The 24699-nt window shown below is 31.2% G+C and overlaps 2 protein-coding genes across 3 annotated transcripts in view; one reads left to right on the forward strand and one right to left on the reverse strand.

Annotated features, from left to right (window-relative positions):
• Positions 1-24699, reverse strand: part of LOC105218576 (apoptosis-stimulating of p53 protein 2) — a 224699-nt gene that overhangs the window by 106705 nt on the left and 93295 nt on the right. The window lies entirely within an intron of this gene.
• Positions 14929-24699, forward strand: part of LOC105218657 (GTP-binding protein RAD) — a 115313-nt gene continuing 105542 nt past the window's right edge. Inside the window, exon 1 of one of the 2 annotated variants that reach the window (XM_054233759.1) lies at positions 14929-15649. The gene's annotated coding sequence lies outside the window, so the exon portion shown is untranslated. The remainder of the gene's footprint in view (positions 15650-24699) is intronic. The other variant, XM_011194381.3, reaches the window with a different exon arrangement.

Below are 24699 nucleotides of genomic sequence, written 5' to 3' on the forward strand. Positions count from 1 at the left end.
GAATATTCACCTAGAGACGGCTGTTATCTTAGCTTTACTTACTTTCGCGCCTTTTAGATATTTATTATCTTTGATTTTATGGCGAAAATTTTATGCTCTTTAAAAATTTTTTTCTTGACGTTTTTGGTGAAAAAAATCTAACTTTTTAATGAATTTAGAAGTTAAATTTCAGTTATAAATTGTGAAGAAAATCAATAAAAATTAAAATATTTTGTAAATTATATCTTACTGAAACATGTTAACCCTCTGGTGACCCACTGTATTGGTAAAGGGTTCAAATAATGCAATGAATTGTTTTAGAGAATGGAAATTCGACTTTTTGTTACTGATATAAAATAGTAGTGTTTAAAACTGTCTTGGTTCACTCAAAGGTTAATTTCCATAAAGTTGTTCTACAGTCTTTTCTGAGAAGAAACGGCTACTCCTTCTCTCTCATTAATTAGATTAATTAGAATAATCAAGCATTAATCTCTATAAAGCATAGTAATATAAAGAAAAGAAGTCTCATGATGGAAAAAAAAATTAATTGTCCCCATCAGAGTGGGTGATATGAACGTAAATCAATAATTCTGGAACAGTTTAATTTTCAAATATGAAAAATTTATTAATAGAAAATATAATTCTGGTATTCAGAAATAACCTTTGAATTTTATTCTTCTTCTTGACTGGCGTAGAAAGCGCTTACGCGGTTATAGCCGAGTCCACGCATCTCTCCATTATCAGTTTGGCGCCAATTGGTTATACCTAGTGAAGCCAGGTCCTTCTCCACCTGGTCCTTCCATCGGAGTGGAGGACTTCCTCGGCTTCCACCAGCGGATACTGCTTCGAAAACTTTCAGAGCTGGAGCACTTTCGTCCATTCGAACAACATGACCCACCCAGCGTAACCGCAGTCTTTTTATTCGCTGGACTATGTCTATGTCGTCGAACAACACATACAGCTCATCATTCCATCTTCTGCGGTATTCGCCGTTGCCAATGTTTAAGGGACCATAATAAAATAATATATTTTAATATAATCCATCTGCGATTCGACATTTTCTCCACTCGCTAACTGTAAGCTTTGCTATTCTACTCTCTTGTCAAAAGTTTTACACATTTCTCCACAAAAGTGTATTTCAATAACTGATATAATTTGTTCGATTCGCTACTCGATAATTCGTATGGCGAATCGAAAACAGTCTAAAAGTTTTTAAAAGCATCTCACTTGGGCATAAAATAGAGAGGTCTTTTGTGGAATATCTTCGAAAAAAATGAATAACGGATGGAATAAATAAATAAATAAAAAATATATAGATCTCATCTAATCAAATTGGAGAGTTCAAATAAAATTGAGACTAAACAATTTTGGCAATATTTTTTACCCACGTTTAGTTTAATTTATTAGAAATTTTCTATTTGGAGGAAAATAGGCGCCGAAGTTCATTATGAATTTTAAAAATATTTTCTTAAATTAGTTACACCCTGTTGACAAAATTAATATAACAATTAAAATAATAAAAAGAGAATTTGTAGAAGCAGTTGCCGTGAAGCAAAACCAACAATTAACACGCACCTTGAGGTGGAATAATTTGACATAACTTCATTGCAGACGTAATAATAGAACGACACCTAGTCTAATAAACAAAAGCGTACTAGCAACAACAGCAACAGCTAATCTAAGAATTAAATCAAATTGTGAGAGAGCCTAAATGTGGCGAAAGTAGAAGAAATGGCAACTGAGAACTGGAGAAGCGAAAGCTTAGAGTATGGGTACTTTGTATGACAAGCAGATGCTAACTGAATTATGTTAACGGTAGATAAAGGTGTATAAAGGTATCTGTGTGAGACTATGCAGGTGTGACCTTGCTCATTAATTACAGTAGGAAAAACTTGCCAACTAAACTGAATATAAATTTTATTCTCTATTCTCTATATATCTCTTATAAGATACCTGACAGAACAGGAGCAACAGGAGGTTCTGAGCTTTTTCATATGTGTCAAAGAGGTTTTCTAACACTTTTAAGCTTTGAAGATCGCTCCACAAGATTTATATCGAATATATATATATTTATTTCAAATATAGACTAGACAAAAAAATCGCGTATTGGATAGTTTGAGCAAATTTGAGGGAAAGAGATTGACTTATTCCAAAGAAAAAAAATCATAGAATTTTTGGCTTCAAATATCCTCACACATCGCGCTAAAATTTCTCACCAGGAACATGCTGTTGTCAGTTGGTTTGTATCCGCCTTTTCGTTGCCTCTGTAGGTGACAGTTATACCACCCCAGGTAAATGAAAATCACATAGAACAAACGGGAATGCTTCTGAGAAGCGAAAGAAGCAGCAAAGTAAATGAAAATGAATGGAATGTGTCTGTGATATTATGAAACGACACCTGTCTGAAAAAATGTGTATGAGAGTAGGAGGAGTTTGGAGAATCTTTGTGCAGAATTCTATCACGAAAGCAACAACACATAGATTTATATACTGAATAAAATACAGCTTGTAGAATCTTCTTCAGCGACGTTATTATCTAGCTATCAACTACCATTAGGCATCGCTGCTGAATTTCCTTAGGCTGTAGACAGATAAGATGTAGCATAATGAGGGTGGAGATCGAAACAAGTGAAGGATATAATTAAACTTCAAATAATTAATGTGAGGTACTGAAAAGACTTTGAGTGATTTCTCAACAATAAAAATAATTAGTAAATATTTTTAGTGAGTAGTTTATACTTCTTGAGTAAGTTGATATTTTTTCAGAATATGAACAATTCTCAAAAACATAAGGGAGTAGAATAGAATAGAAATGTATATGGATATTTAAAAAAAAATAGAAATATGGAAAATTGTTTCACTTCGCTTGCCATCATTTCACTATGCTCATAGCCTTTGGCCGCTACCTTCTTCTAGCTTGCTTTCTTTATTGTTCTTAATTCAATTCATTTTACAATATTATCTTTATTTGCATACTTATTTTACATAAATTCGAAAATTCGGCGCAGCAACTGTCTGAAAACTTATCTACTTATTCGCATAATTTATGCAGGATTAAGGTGCGCCTAAGTTGACAGTTGAGTCGATGAGTATGACAAGGAATGGTTTTAATTGAATTTCCATTGTGTAAGCTATGCGAACGTGCCACAAATTAATTTAGTTAAATAACGAAAATATTTTTGCTTATCTAAATTCAATTGAGTAATATATGGACATACTAAATTTAGGCTCTATTAGAAGATTAAATAAAAAAGCTGATCAAGCAAACATTTTTGCTTATCTATTAGAAGATTAGTGAAAATCAGATCAATTTTGTGCTTAAATTTGAAGATTAGCATCGGAGCTTGCAACTTCAGTACCTAAGAAAAACTGTTTTCCGTTATTTATACCAATTTATGGTTCCAGTCACCAATATCTAAATACAATCTTCATTTACTTGAAGTTAAAGCATCGAAAAATTCGAATATTTACACAAATTTACCACTTGAATTGGAAAATAAACAAAAGTTCACTTTCGCTTTAATTCCATTGCATACAATTTTAATAATTAAGAAAATTGTATCAACCCATCTTGAGTTTTTCTTTGCCTCCAAAGTTTACACACAACAAAACTTAAGAGCGAAAGGGTCTCTTTGTTTATGCAAACTTTCACCTGTCCAACTTTGTAGAACCAACATTTCACTTTCTTCCCCAGCGTGCAGTATATTTTTGCTATTTCCGTCGAAAGTCCCCTTGACAATTTCAACATTTTCTTTATCGATTTATAGCGCACAACAACAAATATATACTATAGACAAACTGGTATTTAAATTAGTGAATATGTAGCGAGCAATAAATATGTAAATTTGTATGATTATATCAGGAAACCAGGAAGTGTCTTTTATGTCGCAGCTTTTGAAGTTAAAAGACTGAGAAAAGGTGAGTTGGTGCTTTACAAATATACTTAGTTTATTGTTCCGGAAGTGAAGAGTAGCAGCTCAACTTAAATTTAAAATGTTTCAATTGCAAATAAAGCAACAATACTTCAACTATTTGGTTGAATGTATCACTTATTGAATGAGAATTGAATGAATAGAATATCAACGAATTAACTTAATTTGAAATATTTTGAAAGCAAAAATTAATCCTTTGAGATAAATTCCAATTGAACTAAGTGACCTGACATTTTGATACTATCGCAACAAAGTTGCTAAGAGAGTATAATAGTTTTGTTCACACAACGGTTGTACGTAACACCCAAAACTAAACGAGTTAAATATGGAGTTATATATACAAAAGTGATCAGGGTGATGAGTGCAGTTCAACTCCGGATGTCTGTCTGTCTGTCCGTTTGTGCACGCTGTAACTTGAGTAAAAATTGAGATATCTTGATGAAACTTGGTAGACGTGTTTCTTGGCACCATAGAAGATGGACGAAATCGGACCACTGCCATGGCCACAATATGGCGATAACCGAAAACACATAAAGTGCCATAAATAAAGCTTTAAAAGTAAAATTTGGTACAAAGGATCGCATTATGAAGAGGCGTATTTGGATGCAATTTTTTGGAGGAAGTAGGCGTGACCCCGCCCCTACTAAATTTTTTATATATATATATTTAACTACTAAAGCTAGAACAACGAAACTAGAGTCATTTCTTTTCGGTACTACCTTATACAGTACAAAAATGGAGGAAATCGGATTATAACCACGCCAGCTCCCTTACAACTGTTGAAAACTACTAACCATGCTTTAATTCAGTAAGTGAAAACACCAGAAACCTTAAATTTCATTATAAAGATGGTACAGAAGGGCCCCACCCAAATTGGTGTACAAAATTTTAAGTGGGAGTGGCTCCGCCCACTTATGGTTCAAAAACCATATCTCCGAAACTACTCGACCAATTTCAATGAAATTTGTTTGTGATATTTTCCTTGCATCCAAATGATAAGTTGTGAAAATAGGCCAAATCGGTTCACAAACAAGTCTACTTTACATATACCAGGACTTTGAAGTCGATATGAATCGTTTACTTTACAATATATAAGTTAAGCGCTAGTGAAGATATCGGAACCGAACTTTGCACAAATACTGTATTTATAGTGTGGCAGCCCCTTTCTAAAAATCGTCGAAATCGGATAATAAGATTTCAAGGCCACATATATCGAACATGAGGACCTCAGTGCTTCTAACAAATTGTTTACCAAAAATATGGGAAAGTCTCTATAAGTACTTTGAAAAAGTTCAAAGGGAATATTTTTCTTCCAAAAATTAGTGAAATCGAGTCATAACTTCTCCTAGCTCCTATATACCTATTAGGTAGGGTTTTCACACTTTCAATGGACAATGTTGTGTTATATTAATAAATTTAAATAAATAAATTGCGAGAATATAAAATGTTCGGTTTCACCCGAACTTAGCCCTTCTTTATCTGTTTTATTTAATTTTGTAATGAAAAACTACACATTTTTCTCGATCAATTAACACTTTCTCTATTTTCTTGTTTGATTTGTTAGAATGACACTTTAAGCGAGTTTCAGTGTTCCTTGGAGCTAGTTAACGAAAGTAATTGTGAATACCATTTCATCGAACACTTAAAAGTTCATCAATCACTGCTAGTCATTGGAATGTGTCTACATATTTGTGTATCGCAATGTATTTCACACATTTCTAAGACTTATTGAAAACATATTTACATAGCTAAGCGGTCACATGCGGCCCACATAGTCATAGCCGAAAATGGGTCAGTTATTTTTAAATGAATTATTCATAATAATAAGGCGCGCAGACAAAGACTGTGGCGAGAAACCACCCTTTTTACGCACTTGCAACATTTGGTGTATTGAAAACTGTTTCTGTATGTATGTAAATACATATACAGCGTCTTGTAAGAATATACTTTTTGCCTTTCGCCGAATATTTTCCCCGTATATTCTCAAAAACGTGCGCCCCTACGTGACAACAATGAATCATTATGGCGGCTAAATTTAGGCCAAGTTAATCAAGTAGCACAACGTAACGGGTTTTGTTTTGCTTCAATGTATTGCAAAAGGCAACAACAACAAAATGTGGTAATAATAATAATAACAATAAATTTGGCGAAAGGCAGGCAAGAAGGGTTGGAAAAGCACGGAAAAATATTACAGGAAAAGAGCGAGTTGATATGTGGGTGGAAGTGAGGAGAGATAGAGAAAGGTGAAAATGTGGCAACTTTTTTGTTGTTGTTCGCACTTTTTTTCAAATTTATGTTGTTCACATATATATAAGGATGTGTGTGTGATGGCATATAAAGACCTATTATATCAACTTGTTGTATGCTGACACGGGACATTTTGGACGACAGGCAGTCAATGACTGATGTTTGCGCAGCGAGAATGAAAAGAATAATAAATAATAATATGTAAACAATGCGAAAAATTAGACAAACAAAATGCATATGCTTACAGATATATAGATATGTTGTTGTTATTGCAGCAATTCATTAATTTTCACGCACACACCTACACCTAGAGGCCTTTATGTAAGTGTGTGTTTATCGCTTGGCCCATTCATGCGCAGCTTGTTTTGGTTCACAGCGGTTCAAGCGCCAAAATGTTGGGTGAAAAAATAATAATTTATGTGCGCAATGTGAACGTACGGTATTTCTGCTACAGTACAGCTACATACATAAAGCGGCTGTTAACCCCTTTGCCTTTGCTTTTTGTGGTTACCTTTTGTTGTTGTTTTTTTTTTGGTAGCCAGTAAAATGTTAACGCGGGTGTAACACGCTTTTCGGCAATTTTTTGTTGTTATTGCTTTATTTTATTTTATTGTAATTTTTTTTTTTTTGTTTTGGTGCCAGCACTCTCCATAAGCCGTTGAGCTGTTAGACACATGTTGACCCGTTAACTATAAGGAGTGCAGAGAAAAGTATTGTAAGTCACGTTGTATATATGAATATTGTTGTGAGACAACGATAAATCCTTTTTAATAGAAGTTAAACGCCTGATTGTGACATTTACCACAATCGCATGTTAACCACAAATAATCGTGTAAATAAAATATGAATTTGTTAATATGTCATGAACGTCAAGCAAGGGTTAATTAAGTGCATAATTGTGGTATTACAGTACAATAAATATGTAATTGAAAGCATATTAAATAAAAATTAAAAAAAAAAAAAAAACAATATAAAAATATTTGAAAAAAATTGTAAAAAAATAAAAAAATATTAAGTAAGTAAAATAATAAAATAAATAATATAAAAATATTCAAAAATAAATTATATAAAATTTTAAGAAAAAATATTAAAGAGGAATTAAATAAAAATAATAAAAAGATTAAAAAAAAATACATAACATAAAAATATCAAAAAAATTTTAAACAAATTTGCAAACATTTTAAAAAATTATATTAAAAGGTAAAAAAATATAAAATAATATAAAAATATTAAAAAAATTAAAGAAAATAATATTAAATAAGAAATAAATGAAAAATAATAATAAAATAAAGTATTAAAATGAAAGAAAAAAGTTTTAAAAATAATATAAAATAAGTATAAAATGAAAATTTATAATAAATTATTATAAAAAAAATTAAAAATTAAAATACTTAAAAGAAATAATATAAAAATATTAGAAAAAAAGTGGTAAAAAAATAAAAAATAAAAATATTTAAGACAAGTAAGGAAAGGCTAAGTTCGGGTGCAACCGAATATTTTATACTCTCGCAATTTATTGAAGCAATTTTATTAAGATAACACACAAATTTTATATCTCACATATTAACCAATGCATACATATATGCGGAATAAAGCTCCCCGTATTTTTGAAAAACCTATAATTAGTTATATGGGAGCTAGGAAAAGATACTTTTGAAAAACCTACAATGATGTATATGGAAATGTTATGACCCGATTTTAATAATTTTTGGAACAGAGACACACTATTAGAAAAAAACAATTTCCTCTGAATTAAATTGAGATATCTGAGAGATTTACCCATATTTTCGGTTAAAATTTATCCTTAGGCGCTGAGTTCAACATGTTCGATATTTGGTCTGTTATGGTCTGTTTTTGACAATTTTTTCACAAGTGAAGCCAGAGATGATATGCACTAATTTTGTAAAGTTTTATTCCGTTATCTTCATTGGTTCCTTATGTTTACATTATAAAGTGAAGGAATAAGATGGATTTCAAAATTGAGTTATAAGGAAAGTAGTAGTGGTTGTGAACCGATTTCCATTTTTTGTCCGTGTTATCAGGGTGTCAAGAAAATATTATATACGGAATTTCATTCGAATCGGTCGAGTAGTTCCTGAGATATGGTTTTTGACCCATAAGTAATAATCTGAGTACAGCTCCCCTCTGCCATTTCTTATGTAAAATTTGGTGTTTCTGACGTTTTTCGTTTGTTAGTTAACCCACTTTTAGTCATTTTCAACCTAACCTTTCATGGTGTGTGGTGGGGTATGTAAGAGAACCGACTGCAGAAAGTTTGATTTATATAGCTTTATTAGTTTGCGAGTTAAATACCGATTTGTGGGCGGGGCCACGCCCACTTCCCCAAAAAAATTACATCCAAATTACCCCCTTATAGTGCGATCCTTTATTCCAAATTTTACTTTTATATCTTCATTTCTGGCTTAGTTATGACACTTTATGTGTTTTTGGTTTTCGCCATTTTGTGGGCGTGGCAATGGTCCGATTCTGCCCATTTTCGAACTTGATCTTCTTATGGTGCCAAGGAATATTTGTGCCAAGTTTGGCCAAGATATCTTAATTTTTACTCAAGTTACAGCTTGCACAGACGGACAGACGGACAGACGGACAGACGGACGGACGGACAGACAACTTGATCTTCTTATGGTGCCAAGGAATATTTGTGCCAAGTTTCGTCAAGATATCTTAATTTTTACTCAAGTTACAGTTTGCACAGACGGACAGACGGACGGACGGACAGACATCCGGATTTCAAATCTACTCGTCACCCTGATCACTTTGGTATATATAACCCTATATCTAACTCGTTTAGTTTTGGGTGTTACAAACAACCGTTATGCGAACAAAACTATAATACTCTCTTTAGCAACTTTTGTTGCGAGAGTATAAAAATATTCAAATCGAATAAGCTTTTGAAAAAAGAAACATTAATAAAAAATTAACTAAAAACTGTATATAGATAAAAAAAAATTAAAAATAAAAAATATTAAAATAAACAATATAAAAATATTACAATAAAATTGTAGAAAAAAATAACAATAATATATTAAATGAAAATTAAATGAAAAAAAAAATAAAATAAAATAAAAAATATAAAAATTAAAATGATTTTTTTTATAATATAAAAATATTAAAAAATAATAATAAATAAAAAAAAGTAAAGAAAAATAAATAAAATAAGTATTATATGAAAATATATGTTAGATTAATAAAAAAATTTAAATTCAAAATAAAAAAAAACTAAAAAGAAATAATATAAAAAAATGCACATCAAATTAGCTACAGACAAAAAACTTGAAAATCAGCCAAAATATATTAGCATTCGAACGCTTAAACGAACACGTTGCCTGTTGCTATTTTTATTAGCAATCCAACGATGCCGTCAGCAGTCACACCCATTTACGCAGCGCACAGTATTATAAGCATAGACGGTATTAGAGATATAAAAGATTTTGAAATAAACAAAGAAATTAAAGCAATGTATATATATATTTAAATATACAAGTACACATACAAATGTATATTATATACCTAAATATATATGTATAAATGTATCTTTAAAATCTTTGTCGAAAAAATCGACTATTTAACAAATAGCGCAACAACAAAACTATACACGTTTTCCGAATTATGAAAATTTCGAAATGTTTTCGAAATACGCTAACAGCTAGCTGCTCGTCGCGTTACGTGAGGTCAAGCAAAAGAAACATGTGAGCAATTCTGAATTGAGCAAAAGCAGACACATGAAAATGTGAGGTATAAATATAAATACAAATACCTAGATATGCATACTTAATTTGATTAAAAAAATTCCAAACATGCTAGAAAGGAGCTCCTAGTACTGTAAAGCTATTAGTAAGTAAAGTTCCTAAATTATTTTTATTTCATGTATTCCAATACATAAATTTCGCAATTTATTAGTTTACCATATTAAATAGATAGTTTTTTATGAAAATGTAGGTCAGTGTGCGACAAGAATCTAAATTTAAATCGGAAAGATTTTCGACAAATTGTACGACTAGTTCACAAGAACAATGGGAAGATGTTCGTTCAAACTATTTACTCAATAAGAAGTGGTGAATCGAATACAACACTGGTATAAATATAATATACTATTATAGTTAAATACAGATAGAATAATCGAGTACACAGATATAGTAATCGAGTATTTTTTTACAATGTGAATATAGATGCCAAAAAATTTAAAACCAGCTGCAGAAGGCTGGATACACAAAAAAGCTTGATATCTGGGTGCCGCATGATATGAAGCAAATAAACCTTCTGAACAAAATCAACGCCTGCGATATGCTGCTGCAACGAAACGAACTCGACCCATTTTTGAAGCGGATGGTGAATCGTCCCAAACAGTGATCAAGCCGGGATTGACGGCCAGGAAGGTTTTACTCTGTGTTTGGTGGAATTGGAAGGGAATCTTCCACTATGAGCTGCTCCCAAATGGCCAGACGCTTAATTCTACCATCTACTGCGAACAACTTGACCGCTTGAAGCAGGCGATCGAGTGTTCCACCAAGACAACGTCAGACCACACACTTCGTTGATGACTCGTCAGAAGCTACGGAAGATTGGATGGGAGATTTTATTCATCCACCATATAGCCCGGACATAGCGCCAAGGGATTACCACCTGTTCCTGTCCATGGGGAACGCCTTTGGTGGTGTAAAGTTGAACTCAAAAGAGAAGCTTGTGAAAAGTGGTTGTCCGAGGAGAGGGGGATTCTACGAGGCGGGTATTATGAAGTTGCCGTCTAGATGGAAACATATATATATATATATTATTAAATCCGAACACTGTAACACTTTTTGTAAAGCATTGAATAAAGAGCAAAAAAGCGGAAGAGAGTTATTTGCTAATTTAATATTATTATATTAAAAGAAGCGATCTCACAACCTCTCCTTTTCTCCGTTTGAAATTGAAACAAGAAAAAACGTTAACTTCGGCTGTACCGAAGCTAATATACTCTTCACAGGTGCATTTCTTCGTTCAGTTTGTATGGCAGCTATATGCTATAGTGAACCGATCTGAACAATTTCTTCGGAGATTAAATTATTTCTATGAACAATAACTCACACCAAATTTCGTGAAGATTTGTAGTAAAATGCGGAAGTTTTCCATACAAGCCCTTGATTCCGATCGTTCAGTTTGTATGGCAGCTATATGATATAGTAGGCCGATATCGGCAGTTTCGACAAATGAGCAGCTTCTTGAAGAGAAAATAACAGCTGCAAAATTTCAAAGCGATATCTTAAAAACTGAAGGACTAGTTCGTATATATACAGACAGACGGACATGGCTAAATCGACTCAGTTCAACATACTGATCATTTATATATATACTTTATAGGGCCTCCGACGCTTTCTTCTGGGTGTTACAAACTTCGTGACAAACTTAATATACCCTCTTCAGGGTATAAATATATATTACCAGTTAAAACACGCCCGCAAAGTTATTAAAAGTAGTATTGGTCTATAAATGTATTTATTTTCTTATCTTAAGCAATATCTAGCTCATTTCATTTTTAAGTATCTCCAGGCTTGAGTGCCTTGTCCTTAAAGATTAAAGATTTGCACGAACTTAAATTGAAGAAAACGCCATAAAAATCCAACAACAAAATCGCTGAAATAAGGGTTTAGATACAAGGTAATATTCACATAACTTTACATAATGACAGCGATAAACAGTTGCAAGTACAAAACTGGCAACACGCCTTCAAGTGCAAAAACGTCACTGAGTCGATGCCGTAGGCAAACGCCAAGGCAATGCAAGCATGCCAACGAACGAGCGACAACAAAATGACAAGGGCTAGGACATAAATGTGTTTACAGACATACATAGATAAGTTACTATGTATGTATGTGTGTGTGAGTACAAAAGAACGCTGGCACTTGAAATAAAGCCGGCGATAAAAGCCAAGTAATGACGTCATTATTTTACGATATACATATATGTACATATGTATATATAGCAACATTAAAAGGTTACACAATCGAGCAGCGGGAAATTTTCAAATCAGCGCCAACAAATGCAATAACAAGAAAGAAGAACAAAAGCAAAAATTGCGCAAACACAAAAGAACCTTCAACAGCTGCCACACACATACTCTGCAGAGTCGTTCAAGCGCTGAAACATGTGATACTGTATTTGAAATATATACAAAAATATACAGTTATGCGTCTATAAAAATACATGCTCTTATAAATATGTTAATGTGTAGTTTTATTGGTACAATCTATGTATAAATACATACATATACTTTACAAGCCCTTCAGCAATTCAAGGGAGCTTTTTTGTGACGTCACTTCGAAAAGTGTGGAGAGTGAGTGCGTGCCGCTGAGAGCGCGCCAACTTCTAACTTACTACGTAGAGCAGTTATTTTATTTACTACCGTTAGTATGACCTGATTTCGGTTAGCTTACAGAGTTGTATTGGAATTCGGAGAGTAAAAAGTTGTGTAAAAGGTAAATATTGGAGAGCACAATAGAGAGTGTACAATATTAAAGGTACATGGACGGTTCAGAGCAAATGTAGGACTAGCATAGTAAAATAAAAAAAATAATTTGTAAAAGTTGTAAAAGACTAGAAAGTACACAAATTTAGAAAGTAAATTAATTTCAATTATTATATAGAAAAAAATGGCAACCCTTAAACACCTTTAATGATTATTAATCTTGCCTTTTAATTTTTTTTCATAAATTTGTTTCCATAAAAAAATGAATAAAAAATTTAAACGTAAAAAAGGTGGCAACCATGCACAGTACAAATACATACAATTATTTTGAATATTTTTTTAATCATCTGGCAACTCTCTTCAACAATATATTCGACAGTAAGCTTTCTTAAATCGTATAGAAATTATAATCTCAACTCAAGTAAGAGTGCTTCTTTAAATTTAAATTTCAAAAAGGTGGCAACCTTTAATTATTTATACGTTTAAACCTCTGAAAAATATCCGAAAAATCCTATATTCTATTCTACCTATGCTTTTTATAGCTTAGAACCCTGTTATGTTATTGAAGATAGATGTTATTTGAAGGTAGCGTCTAAATTTGCAACTATCTTTAAACAGCCTCTATGCTATTCTAATTGGGTCCACTGTAACATCTCTATTTCTCTTATATTCATTACTCTGTCAACTAATCGGATTCTAAACTAAAATCTAATTATCTATACCAATCAAAACTATATTATATTCTGTACAGTTCTAGCAATAATATTTAAGGGGTTATATACAGTTAGACGGCCGAAAAAAAGTGAATTTTCCAGAATTTTTTCTGAGAAAACTTTTTAATTTATTGATCCAAAAATTTATACACATATTATGGTATCTTTTAACTGTATTTTAAGACTTAGTACTAGTAAAAATATTTATTTGAAAAAGAGCTACAGCTGATCTCCAGGAGCTCCTCTCAAAAGAGACGTTTTGCGGTGACCACTATATTTCGGAACTGGATCATTTGAAATTAAAAGACCAAACAGATTTCGTTAAAATAATGTTAAATCTAGTAAATAATCGAAGGAAGAAGCAAAATAAAATTTTTCGACAAAATGGCGGTTTCTCAAAAAAAAAAATCGATTCTTCACCGAAATTTCGGCTTTAAATTGTTTATAAAAAAAATATATTTATCGGAGGGAAAAAATCTTCGATTAATTACCTAAATAAATATTTTTTATAAGAAGGTCGTGTTAAAATTTGAGACTAATCGGTCTAGCCGTTTTCGAGTAATGGTGGTCACCGACTTTGAAAACACCATTTTGAGAAAAACGCGTTTAAAGTTTGGACCTTGTACTTCCAAGCACTCTGAAACGCCTTTTCAAATTTTTCATTTGCTTGTAACTTTGAAAATATTCACCGGAACGATATGAAATTTTCCGTGTGTATTCTTAAATATATGTACATTAAGAAAATGAAATAAAAAAAATTGATTTTTTGAAAATTCTAACTGTATATAACCCCTTAATCTATTCCGACCTTATCTACTCGAACCTATCTGAATTAATTATATATTTTTTCTTGCATATTTTTTTCTGAATTTTGAAGTCTATCTCCTTATATCGTGTTATCTTTTATTATCTATTATTTCATGTATCGAGTTCGTCTCTCAAGTAAATCCTTCGGAACACCTGGGCCCAATTCCTTCAACGCACGAGAGACCATTCTCTTCGGAAAGCTTTCACGCTGAGAGTCGGCAAATACAGTGACACTTCGTACAAGAAAGTTGCTGACGACGCGATGAGTGCGCTATGCTTACGAGAAGCGCGTATTGTGCGGGCATTGGCCTCGTGAGCGTGCTGCCAACGTCGCTGCCGCAGCAAGACGCTTACAAGGTGCAGTGCAAAAGGAAAACAAAAAACAAAAGCAAAAGATAAAAACTGAAATATTGCAGGAAAAAAAACGTGCATTATAAATATGAAGAATGAGAAGAGTGAGAGAGAGAAAGTGAGAAAGAGGAGAAAATGAAGTGAATGCAACCACGAAATGTACACTCGACTGGCCACGCAGGAAGCATAAGTACCTCCAATGGGAATGCATTTGTGGGATTTAATTTTTGATGCCATCACTCGCCTTGCAGTCGAGTGCACAAATTCCGAAGTATTTAAATAAACAAGCACGAGCCAAAATGCACACACAGACGAAATGCCGGCTATGGGTCGCTGCTACGCCACAAACGAAGCGAACTGCGGCAGCGACTGCGACAGCGTCGCGACGGCCAAAAGCAGCAGGAACAGACCACAAGTAGCTGCTTTCTACTAACGGCACATTCATTTCGGAAAATTCAGTTGATAGCCGACACACAACGCGTGTAGACGACGACGAACGAAGCTAACGGCAAATATAAAAATATATTTTAAATTTGTTTTTGTTGGTGAAAAGGCATTTAGCCGTTGTGTTGAGACCAGTGAGTCCATATCTATATATATTTATACATATGAGTGTGTGTGTGCGCGTATTCTAAAATTAATATGTGAATATTGAGCGAGTCAAAGCGTAGAAAAAATTCAAAAAAAATACAGCAACAACAAAATATTTAGAGCATCGCTGTCTATTTTCGAAAGCGTTAATTTCACAAATTTACGCAAGGCGTTCACGCAAAAAAAAATTAAAGAAAATATACAAAAACAACACGCACGAACACGCAAAAACGATTATTGAAAACATTGTAACCGGAAAGCGGAAATTGCACGGCACTCAACGGAACGGTTTGTTTGCGCCGTTAACGGTTTATATTCGACGTACGTGAGTTTGGTCGCAAGGAAAAGCGCATTTGCCGGTCGCACCGATTGTGGTTTATGTGCAGTGAATTAGAAGAAACAGAAAAATTCAAAAAATAAAAAATTACCGTTAGTGCAGCAAATGCTTCAAAACTAGCGTAGAGCACGACAAATACACATTTGTTGTTGTTATCTTTTAATTTTTTTTCCATTTTGCGCGTAAAATCGCAAGCAGCCGTACGTGCGTGTACGTGAGCCGAAAAGTAAGTGTTTGCCAAAGCATTAAACAAAAAAAAAAAAAATGCGCCAGCCATGAAATTGAAATTGATTATTTTTTAGTAGAGATTCTATATAAAAAAAATTGCAATCGACAGTGTGCAGCATGAATAATAGTCCGCTAATAGCATGCTGTTGAACACAAAAAAAATTATTAAGCACCATTGCTAAATGAAAATAAATCGCTGCTGATGAAGAGCGTTTTGTTAAATTGTTGGAGGAAAATTATAAAAAAATTGTCATTTGAAATTTTAAGTTCTGATATAAAAAAATGGATTTTTCAATTTGTTTTTATCAAGTACAAAAAAGAGCATTTAGTTTCAAAGAAAAAAATTTTCAAAAATATAAACAGATGTTTTCGAATTTGAAAAAAAACTAAATGATTCAATAAGTTATCTTTATGTCTAGTTTCAAAACCACTAAACAAACTTCGAAATTATAATAAAATGTCAGTTCGTATACAATATAAAACAGCTGTAGTGTATCGTTTTGTAATAAAAATTATGCAAAGAAACCCACACTAGCTCCAGGTTATCTTTAAAATACACAATAAAGTGTTAACCTCTTCAAAAGCCAAATTTTAGCAATTTCCCTCTAACTAGTACAGATCAAAATTTCACGTATAACATTTACTATAGCTCCTCTCTTATATTTCAAAAACTCAGCATGACTTTTACATTTCGAAATATTTATGAAAAAGCTCGAACTTTGGACTAAAAAGTATTATATTTACTAAAAACGATGCTCAGATTTGCCTTCAATATTGACAGAAATGGTTTGTTATTATTCTTTTAAGCAAAACAAGTTTGCTTACTGGCTTCTTCGCAACCGTTCAAAGTTTATCAGTATCTAATTCAGACCCAACAATTCTCCTCGAGTTCGAAGAAATTGGTCCAATCTATGCAATTCTCTTCTTTTATTTTTTTTTATACTCTCGCAACAAAAGTTGGTAAGAGAGTATTATAGTTTTGTTCACATAACGGTTGTTTGTAAGTCATAAAACTAAACGAGTTAGATATAGGGTTATATATATCAAAATAATCAGGGTGACGAGACGAGTCAAGATCCGAATGTCTGTCTGTCCGTCCGTTCGTCCGTGCAACGAATAACTTGAGTAAAAATTGAGATATCTTAACGAAACTTGGAACTGATGTTCCTTGGGAGCGTGAGAAGGTTGCTTTCGAAAATGGACCACTGGCACGCCCACAAAATGGCGAAAACCGAAAACCTATAAAGTGTCATAACTAAGCCATAAATAAAGTTATAAAAGTAAAATTTAGAATAAAGGATCGCACTAGGAAGGGGCATATTTGGATGTAATTTTTTTGGGGAAGTGGGCGTGGCCCCGCCCCCAAATCGGTTATTTGTATGTATCTCGCAAACCAATAAAGCTATATAAACCAAACTTTCTGCAGTTCTGCAGTCGGTTTTCCTACGTACCACACCACACACCATGAAATTAGTTGGAATCGGATAATAACCACGCCCACCTCCCATACAAAGCTTAGGTTGAAAATTACTAAAAGTGGGTTATCTCACTAACGAAAAATGTCAAAAATACTAAATTTTACAGAAGAAATTGCCGAAGGAAGCTGCACTCAGATTTTTTTACAAAATGGAAAATAGGCATGGCATCGCCCACTTATGGGTCATATCTCAGGAATTCCTCGACCGATTCGAATGAAATTCGGTATATAATATTTTCTTGACACCCTGATGACACGTGTGGAAAATGGATGAAATCGGTTCACAACCACGACAACTTCCCATGTAACTCAATTTTGAATTCCATCTTATTCCTTCAATTTACAATATATACATAAGGAACCAATGAAGATAGAGAAATAAAACTTGACACAAATACTGTATATGATCTGTGGCATCACTTGTGGAAATCGAAATCGGACTATAATTTTTCAAAGCCCGGAATATCGAATATGAAGAATTTAGTTCCCCATGGTAATTTTTCACCGAAAATTTCGGTAAATCTCTCAGGTATATTGGGTCAAATTGTGTGTTATCTTAATAAAAATATATCAATAAATTGCGAGAGTATAAGATGTTTGGTTGCACCCGAACTTAGCCTTTCCTTACTTGTTATTTTATAAATTTCACATCAGAAAGGTTTCTTTTTCTTTTCTTAAATTTTTTGGCAAGAAAACGTTTTAATATATTCTAAGTACAGCAATCTTTGCCTTCCTACGTTTTTGAAAAATATTCACGGATTTACAAATAAATTTTTGAATTGCAAAAAAAAATTAAAAACGAAGAAACTATGCCCATCGAAATTTTATTCACCAATACATCAAATATATCTATCAGAGTTTTATATTTTCCCTTAAAATCACAATCTAAGATTAAAAACTTTTAATGGACGTTTTTTTTAATTTCGATTTCGAAAACACCAAAAGTTAATTTTGGTCACTTTTGAAAACCTGAAAACAATTTTTGTTGCAATCTATTTTTTATGAAGTCAACGAATGTTCTAAATCTCATAAAATTATGGTCGAAACACTTTAAAAAAGTTGAAACGGTTTTTATTCATGAGTGGCAATGCGATCTCATTCTAAAAAGAAAATTATATTATATATATATATTATTATTATATGTTTGGTATAGCAAATTAAAATGCAAAAAATGTTTAAAAAATATATAAATTATTTATAAACAAAACAACAAAAAAATATTTATAACAAAAATAACAAAAAAAATATATATATATATAAAAAAAATATATATATTATAAAAAATTATTTATAACAAAAATAAATAAAAAATACATATATTATATGTACGTATAATAATATCTACCAATAGTAATCAACAGAATAACCAATATTTATGAACTATTTTTGATTCTTTATAACATCCATTTTAAAATCTCCAGAATATTAATTAATAATACTTTAAATCAAATGCAATTCTAGGCAATTCTATTCTTGAAGTTTTCTTCACATAAAAGCATATTACGAATTCACTGTATTTAAAAATATTTTCTTAATTCAATGGCCAACATAAGGAGTTAATTTTAAATTGGAATAAATAGATTTTATATTTCAAAAACTACCATTAAAAACTTGTTTGGTTGGAGCCTATATGTATACTAGCTTCCATAGAAATACCCTGTGTACATGTGAGTACATACCTGTAAGAGATCTATTGAATTGTAAGCACTGATACTATGGCTTTATTATCTCAAAATATTCCACAATGCTTTCCAACAGCATTCACCAAATACTAAATACCGAATTTCAATTCAAAATAGTTTCAAATTGGCATTGGCATACAATTGGTTAAAATCAAGCAAGTTTGCATACGCCTTCCAACCGTCGCTACAAATACTAAATGCGAGTTGAGCAAATTGAACTCAGCAAGTCAAGCACATGCAACAATTGGTTTTCACATACGCACGCTGCGCTCAAAAGCAGACTACACAAAACAAATGCCATACCAAGCACACATTACGTATACGCAGCGTACAACCGCAAATGCTATCAACTACAAGCATGTACACTATTATAAAAGTTTCATTTTACGTTTTTTTACGCATTTTCATTTCATCCAACGAAAAGTTCATTGTGCCAGAGCCACAAGTCGACGCTGAAAACATAAATGTGGTTGAACCGCAAGCGTCTGGCACACACATGTGAGTATAAACAAGCTAGAGCGAGCACAATTAAACAGTGTCATTCGAGTTCTATAAACTAAAATATATATAAAATAACTCAATGGCATTCGTGTGCGTAGATAATTATGTTGTTAGTCAACGGCTTTTAGTGGCTTCAGCAGACTCGAAGAGTCGTTATAATAATAACAAATGAAAAACAATAAATGTGTGTGTGGCAACAAAAACTAGTAAAAGCAACAATAACATATTCAACAGCGTTTACAGTAGCAACAAATACATGCATGTTGACAACACAAACGGTTTGTGGCCTCACAAATCTATTTTACATGCGTGTGTTTGCCTTCCATTTGCACACACACACATACGCGCTGACATTCCAATTCATTAAGCACGTTAATTGCAATATTCTCGCTTTTATCTTCATGGCATGCGGCCACTTCACTTTCATTTCGCCTTCCCTTTGTTCAGCGTTCAGTGACTTCTCGTGCGGCTGCTGTAGTTCTGTTTGTGTCGAATAGAAGAAGAATTGTGAGGCATTCAAGTGTTGCATGTCGCATTGCCTTAACGACGCTCCCGCTTCATTGTTTTAACTTGTGGCTTTCAACAGTGATTGTTTTTTTTTCCTCTCGTCTTTACAACTGCTCTCTAAGTGGCAAGTAAAGAATTTACTAATTTCCGAAAATATTATTTTTGCTCAATTTCCACTTGACTGCTTCACCACTATCGCTACGAGCAATTAAACAAAGGGAGACATTGCTCGAATGCCAATGTTGTGGAATGGACTTTAAATTTTTGTTGGAAATATATTTACTGTGAGTAAGGTGGAGATAGGCTCCGGCGGTATTGCAAGAAACAGTATCTTATTGAAAATTTCACTTTCAGTATTCGAAAAATGTTTCTCGAAACATATGACAAGAGCTGGTCCCATATTTTAGGTACTTAGCCGAGTTTATGGGCCTCATGCATAAAAACGAGTAAAAGCGCTGAGTTGAGGCATGTGAGCAATTGCTCGTAAGTCGAGTTCGATCAAACAGCAACAGCTTTTGCTCAATTTCGTATGCATAAAATTGAGTTCAAACAAATTGCAATTACTTGAGCAAAAGGAGATCAAACATCTAATTGTTATAGAAGTGCGAACGTGTCGTCAAGTGAAAGTGGAGTAGAATTAGGATCAAAAAATAATAATAAAATAGAAACTTACGACATTTCTAAATTATTAATAGAAAAACTAAAACAAAATAAATATTTACTAGAAAAGGGTAAATTACCAAGCATTAAAAATAACAAACTGAGCAAGATGAGATCAAACCGAAGCAGCGAGAAAAAGCAAACACATCAAATTTTATTATGCATACGACAAGCACCTTTTACTCAAAAAATCGAGTCCGAGCTCAAGCTCACGTTTTATGCATGAGGCCCTATATTTCTAGGTCTCAAACTCTTTAAATTGAAAGAAGAAGAAAAATAATTTACGATCTTTCTTGCCTAACGGTTCGCCACAGGTACAAATTTATAACCATTATCCGACTTTTCGGTGCTCATAGTGCACATTTTTTGAACCGGAAAGAGTAATTTTGTATTCTTCAGAATATGTATTATATATAATAGTTCTTCAATCGTCTAAGTTTCAAAATTCATGTAGTTTAGTCCTTTTTGAGGCCTCGAAAGGATCAGAACTGGTTTCTAGATGACCGACGCCTGTTAAAGAGATACTCGTGAAAAGGTCTTGATACAGCCAGAGTACTATTTTCAATCCCTTCGACTGAACTAACTCGCTTCCTATATCTTATTCGGTTTTAAACAGATTTGAGACTCTTCGAGACACGATCCTTCTAGTTATTACCTCTATTGTTCTGCATAGCATTGTGGTTTCAGTCAAGAGTCACGATTTTTTAAGGTTTCTTAAAAAAATATTACTATAAGTAAAGAGGGATCTTGGATTCAGACGGTATTGCAAGTAGAGGAAACAACCTGAAAAACACTGCTTTCAATATCTGAAAAATGTTTCGTAAAGAATGTGAGAAGATATTGGTTTCTAACTCGCTTCCTATATCTTTTTCAGTTTTAAGCAGATTTGAGACGCTTCGTTGCGCGATACTTCTAGTTATTACCCCTGTTCTTCCTCATAGTATCTTGGTTTCAGTGAGGAGTCCCGATTTGTAAAAAATCTTCGAATAAGTAGCAGAAACTCAACGATGAAATAACATATAGAAATTAATATTTAACATCTAGAGAAGTCCAAATCTCCCCAATTCAAAATTGGCATATGAAGCCATTGTCTCCATTTCATTGTCCACAACTGTAAATTTGTATAATATTTTTTATATTTTTTTAAATATTTCCTGATTTTCATATATTTGCAGTCAGATTATTTATAGAAATAAAAAATATATTATATTTTTCCAAAAACGTTTAGAAATATTTTATAAAAAATATAAAATAAAATTTGCTTTGCCAACAAAAAGTTTCCATTCGTAAAAAAAAATTAATCATAAATCACTTGGAATGCATTACACATTTTATTTTACTCACAAACATATTTTGGCTCTTCTTCTCAAATATGCTAACTTGGCCTCTAACACGGCAGCCAAAGCGCCAAACAACAAATTTCGTGGAATGCATATTTCTCAACGTTGTTGTTGTTGTTGTAGTGTGTGCAATCGCATTATTACTCATAACACAACTCATAGTTATCTATGCAGCAAAGTGGAATGCCTAGGCTTTCAAGAATTTCTGTGATAAATGGATGAAACTACGCCTACACACCCCACATGCAACACCATGCCGTTACTGCTTATGATTCATAGTTGCAACTTGCACGCAGTAGAAACTGCGACGTGGCAAGGCACAGCGGTAAAGTAGGCCATTTTTATGAGGCATCGATTTATTTATAAACACATGAAAACTAGCTACGTGTGTTTGTGGAAAATTTTTTGAGAGGAAGGTGAAAGTGTTGTTGTTGTAGCATCACACTGATGAGAATGTGAGGCTATCGCAGGTGAATTTTTATGCGAGCTATGATGGAGCATGTGAGACCCGAAAAATTTACATCCGTTACGATTGGAAGTGTCAGATTTATTGAGAAATTTTTGAAAATATTGCATTGCATAATTATTGCTATATTGGAAAGCATATTCTGCACCGCGCTTAAAAGTAGACTATATTAATTTGGTATTTTTTATTAGGTGCAAGCAGGCGGGCTCTAATACCAAAAATATGTACCGAAGTACAAACAAATATTTTTAATTTTAAACATAAATTCCCTTCACACTCCTTCATGAAAGCCTTAGTTACATCCAAGATGTCTAAAAATATTTCATATAAGAAGGACTTTTCACTCAAACACTGCATCAAGGACACTCGCATTTCCACTCTTTTTGGCAAATATTTGGTGAAAAATAACTGTAAGTAAGATCTGGAAAATTCCACAATAAACTGCTCTGCTGCAATGCGAAGAATTGTGTGCCAGTACACACTTGCCGCCGGACGCCTAAGAATGTGCAACAAAATGTCAATGACCAGTTGCAAGATAAATGGCCAAAATAAAATGGTTGAGATGGAGCAATGTGAGAAAAAACTCAAACTGAAGCTCTATTCGCATGGAGAAATACCGTATATATAATATGTAGTACATGCAACACAAAGCGTTTACTCACTACTTTAATATAATAGCTTAGAAAGGAACAGCAGTTTATTGCATAGCAAATGCAATTTATTATATTGGTGGTCATTGTCGGCAATAAAAGCAGAATATTTGTCAAATGAAATGCCAATGTTATATATTAAGGGACTTCAGAGCTATAATGGGAAGAATTATTATTATAGATTTATTCTATGCATTTTATAAACTTATGATAAAAAAATTTAAAAAAAAATTAATTTAAATAAAACAAAATAAAATAAAATAAAATAAATTAAAATAAAATAAAAAATAAAATAAAATAATTAAAATAAAATAAAATAAAATAAAATAAAATAAAATAAAAATAAAATAATTAAAATAAAATAAAAAAATAAAATAAAATAAAAAATAAAATGAAATAATTAAAATTAAATAAAATAAAATAAAATAAAATACAATAAAATAAAATAAAATAAAAAAATAAAGTAAAATAAAATAAAATAAAATAAAAAATAAAATAATTAAAATAAAATAAAATAAAAAATAAAATAATTAAAATAAAATGAAATAAAATAAAATAAAAAATAAAATAAAATAATTAAAATCAAATAAAATAAAATAAAATAAAATAAAATAAAATAAAATAAAAAAATAAAATAAAATAGAAAATAAAATAAAATTATTAAAATTAATTTAAATTAAATAAAATAAAATACAATAAAATAAAATAAAATAAAATAAAAAAATAAAATAAAATAAAATAAAATAAAATAAAAAATAAAATAATTAAAATAAAATAAAATAAAAAATAAAATAATTAAAATAAAATGAAATAAAATAAAATAAAAAATAAAATAAAATAATTAAAATTAAATAAAATAAAATAAAATAAAAATAAAATAATTAAAATAAAATAAAAAATAAAATAAAATAATTAAAATAAAATAAAATAAAATAAAATAAAATACAATAAAATAAAATAAAATAAAATAAAAAAATAAAATAAACTAAAATAAAATAAAATAAAAAATAAAATAATTAAAATAAAATGAAATAAAATAAAATAAAAAATAAAATTAAATAATTAAAATTAAATAAAATAAAATAAAAATAAAATAATTAAAATAAAATAAAAAAATAAAATAAAATAAAAAATAAAATAAAATAATTAAAATAAAATAAAATAAAATAAAAAAATAAAATAAAATAGAAAATAAAATAAAATTATTAAAATTAATTTAAATAAAATAAAATAAAATAAAATAAAATAAAGTAAAATAAAATAAAAAATAAAATAAAATAAAATAAAATAATTAAAATAAAATAAAAAAATAAAATAAAATAAAATAAAATAAAATAAAATAAAAAATAAAATAATTAAAATAAAATAATTAAAATAAAATATAATAATATAATTAAAATAAAATAAAATAAAATAAAATAAAATTAAAAAAAAAAAATAAAAAACAAATAAAATAAAACTCTCATATACTCTCCACCATGAATTTACTAAAAAAAAACCAAAATTTAAAAATTCCAAATATTTCAATTTATAACAACATTAATACCAAAAACTTTCCTCATATACACCCTGTAAACCTACAACAAACTTCATTGCAAATTATTTTACACATCAAAGAGCAGCCTTCACATGCGACACTACATGCAACATGCAACTAATATAAAATGCATAAATTGAATTAATTAACCGTTAAATGTTGCCGAAAAACGTTCAATTAATGCAAAATTTCAAAAGTCAACGCAGCTACCTTGTGATAAGTGCAAAT

This window comes from Zeugodacus cucurbitae, chromosome 6 (genome assembly GCF_028554725.1).
Source record: "Zeugodacus cucurbitae isolate PBARC_wt_2022May chromosome 6, idZeuCucr1.2, whole genome shotgun sequence".
Taxonomy (NCBI): domain Eukaryota; kingdom Metazoa; phylum Arthropoda; class Insecta; order Diptera; family Tephritidae; genus Zeugodacus; species Zeugodacus cucurbitae.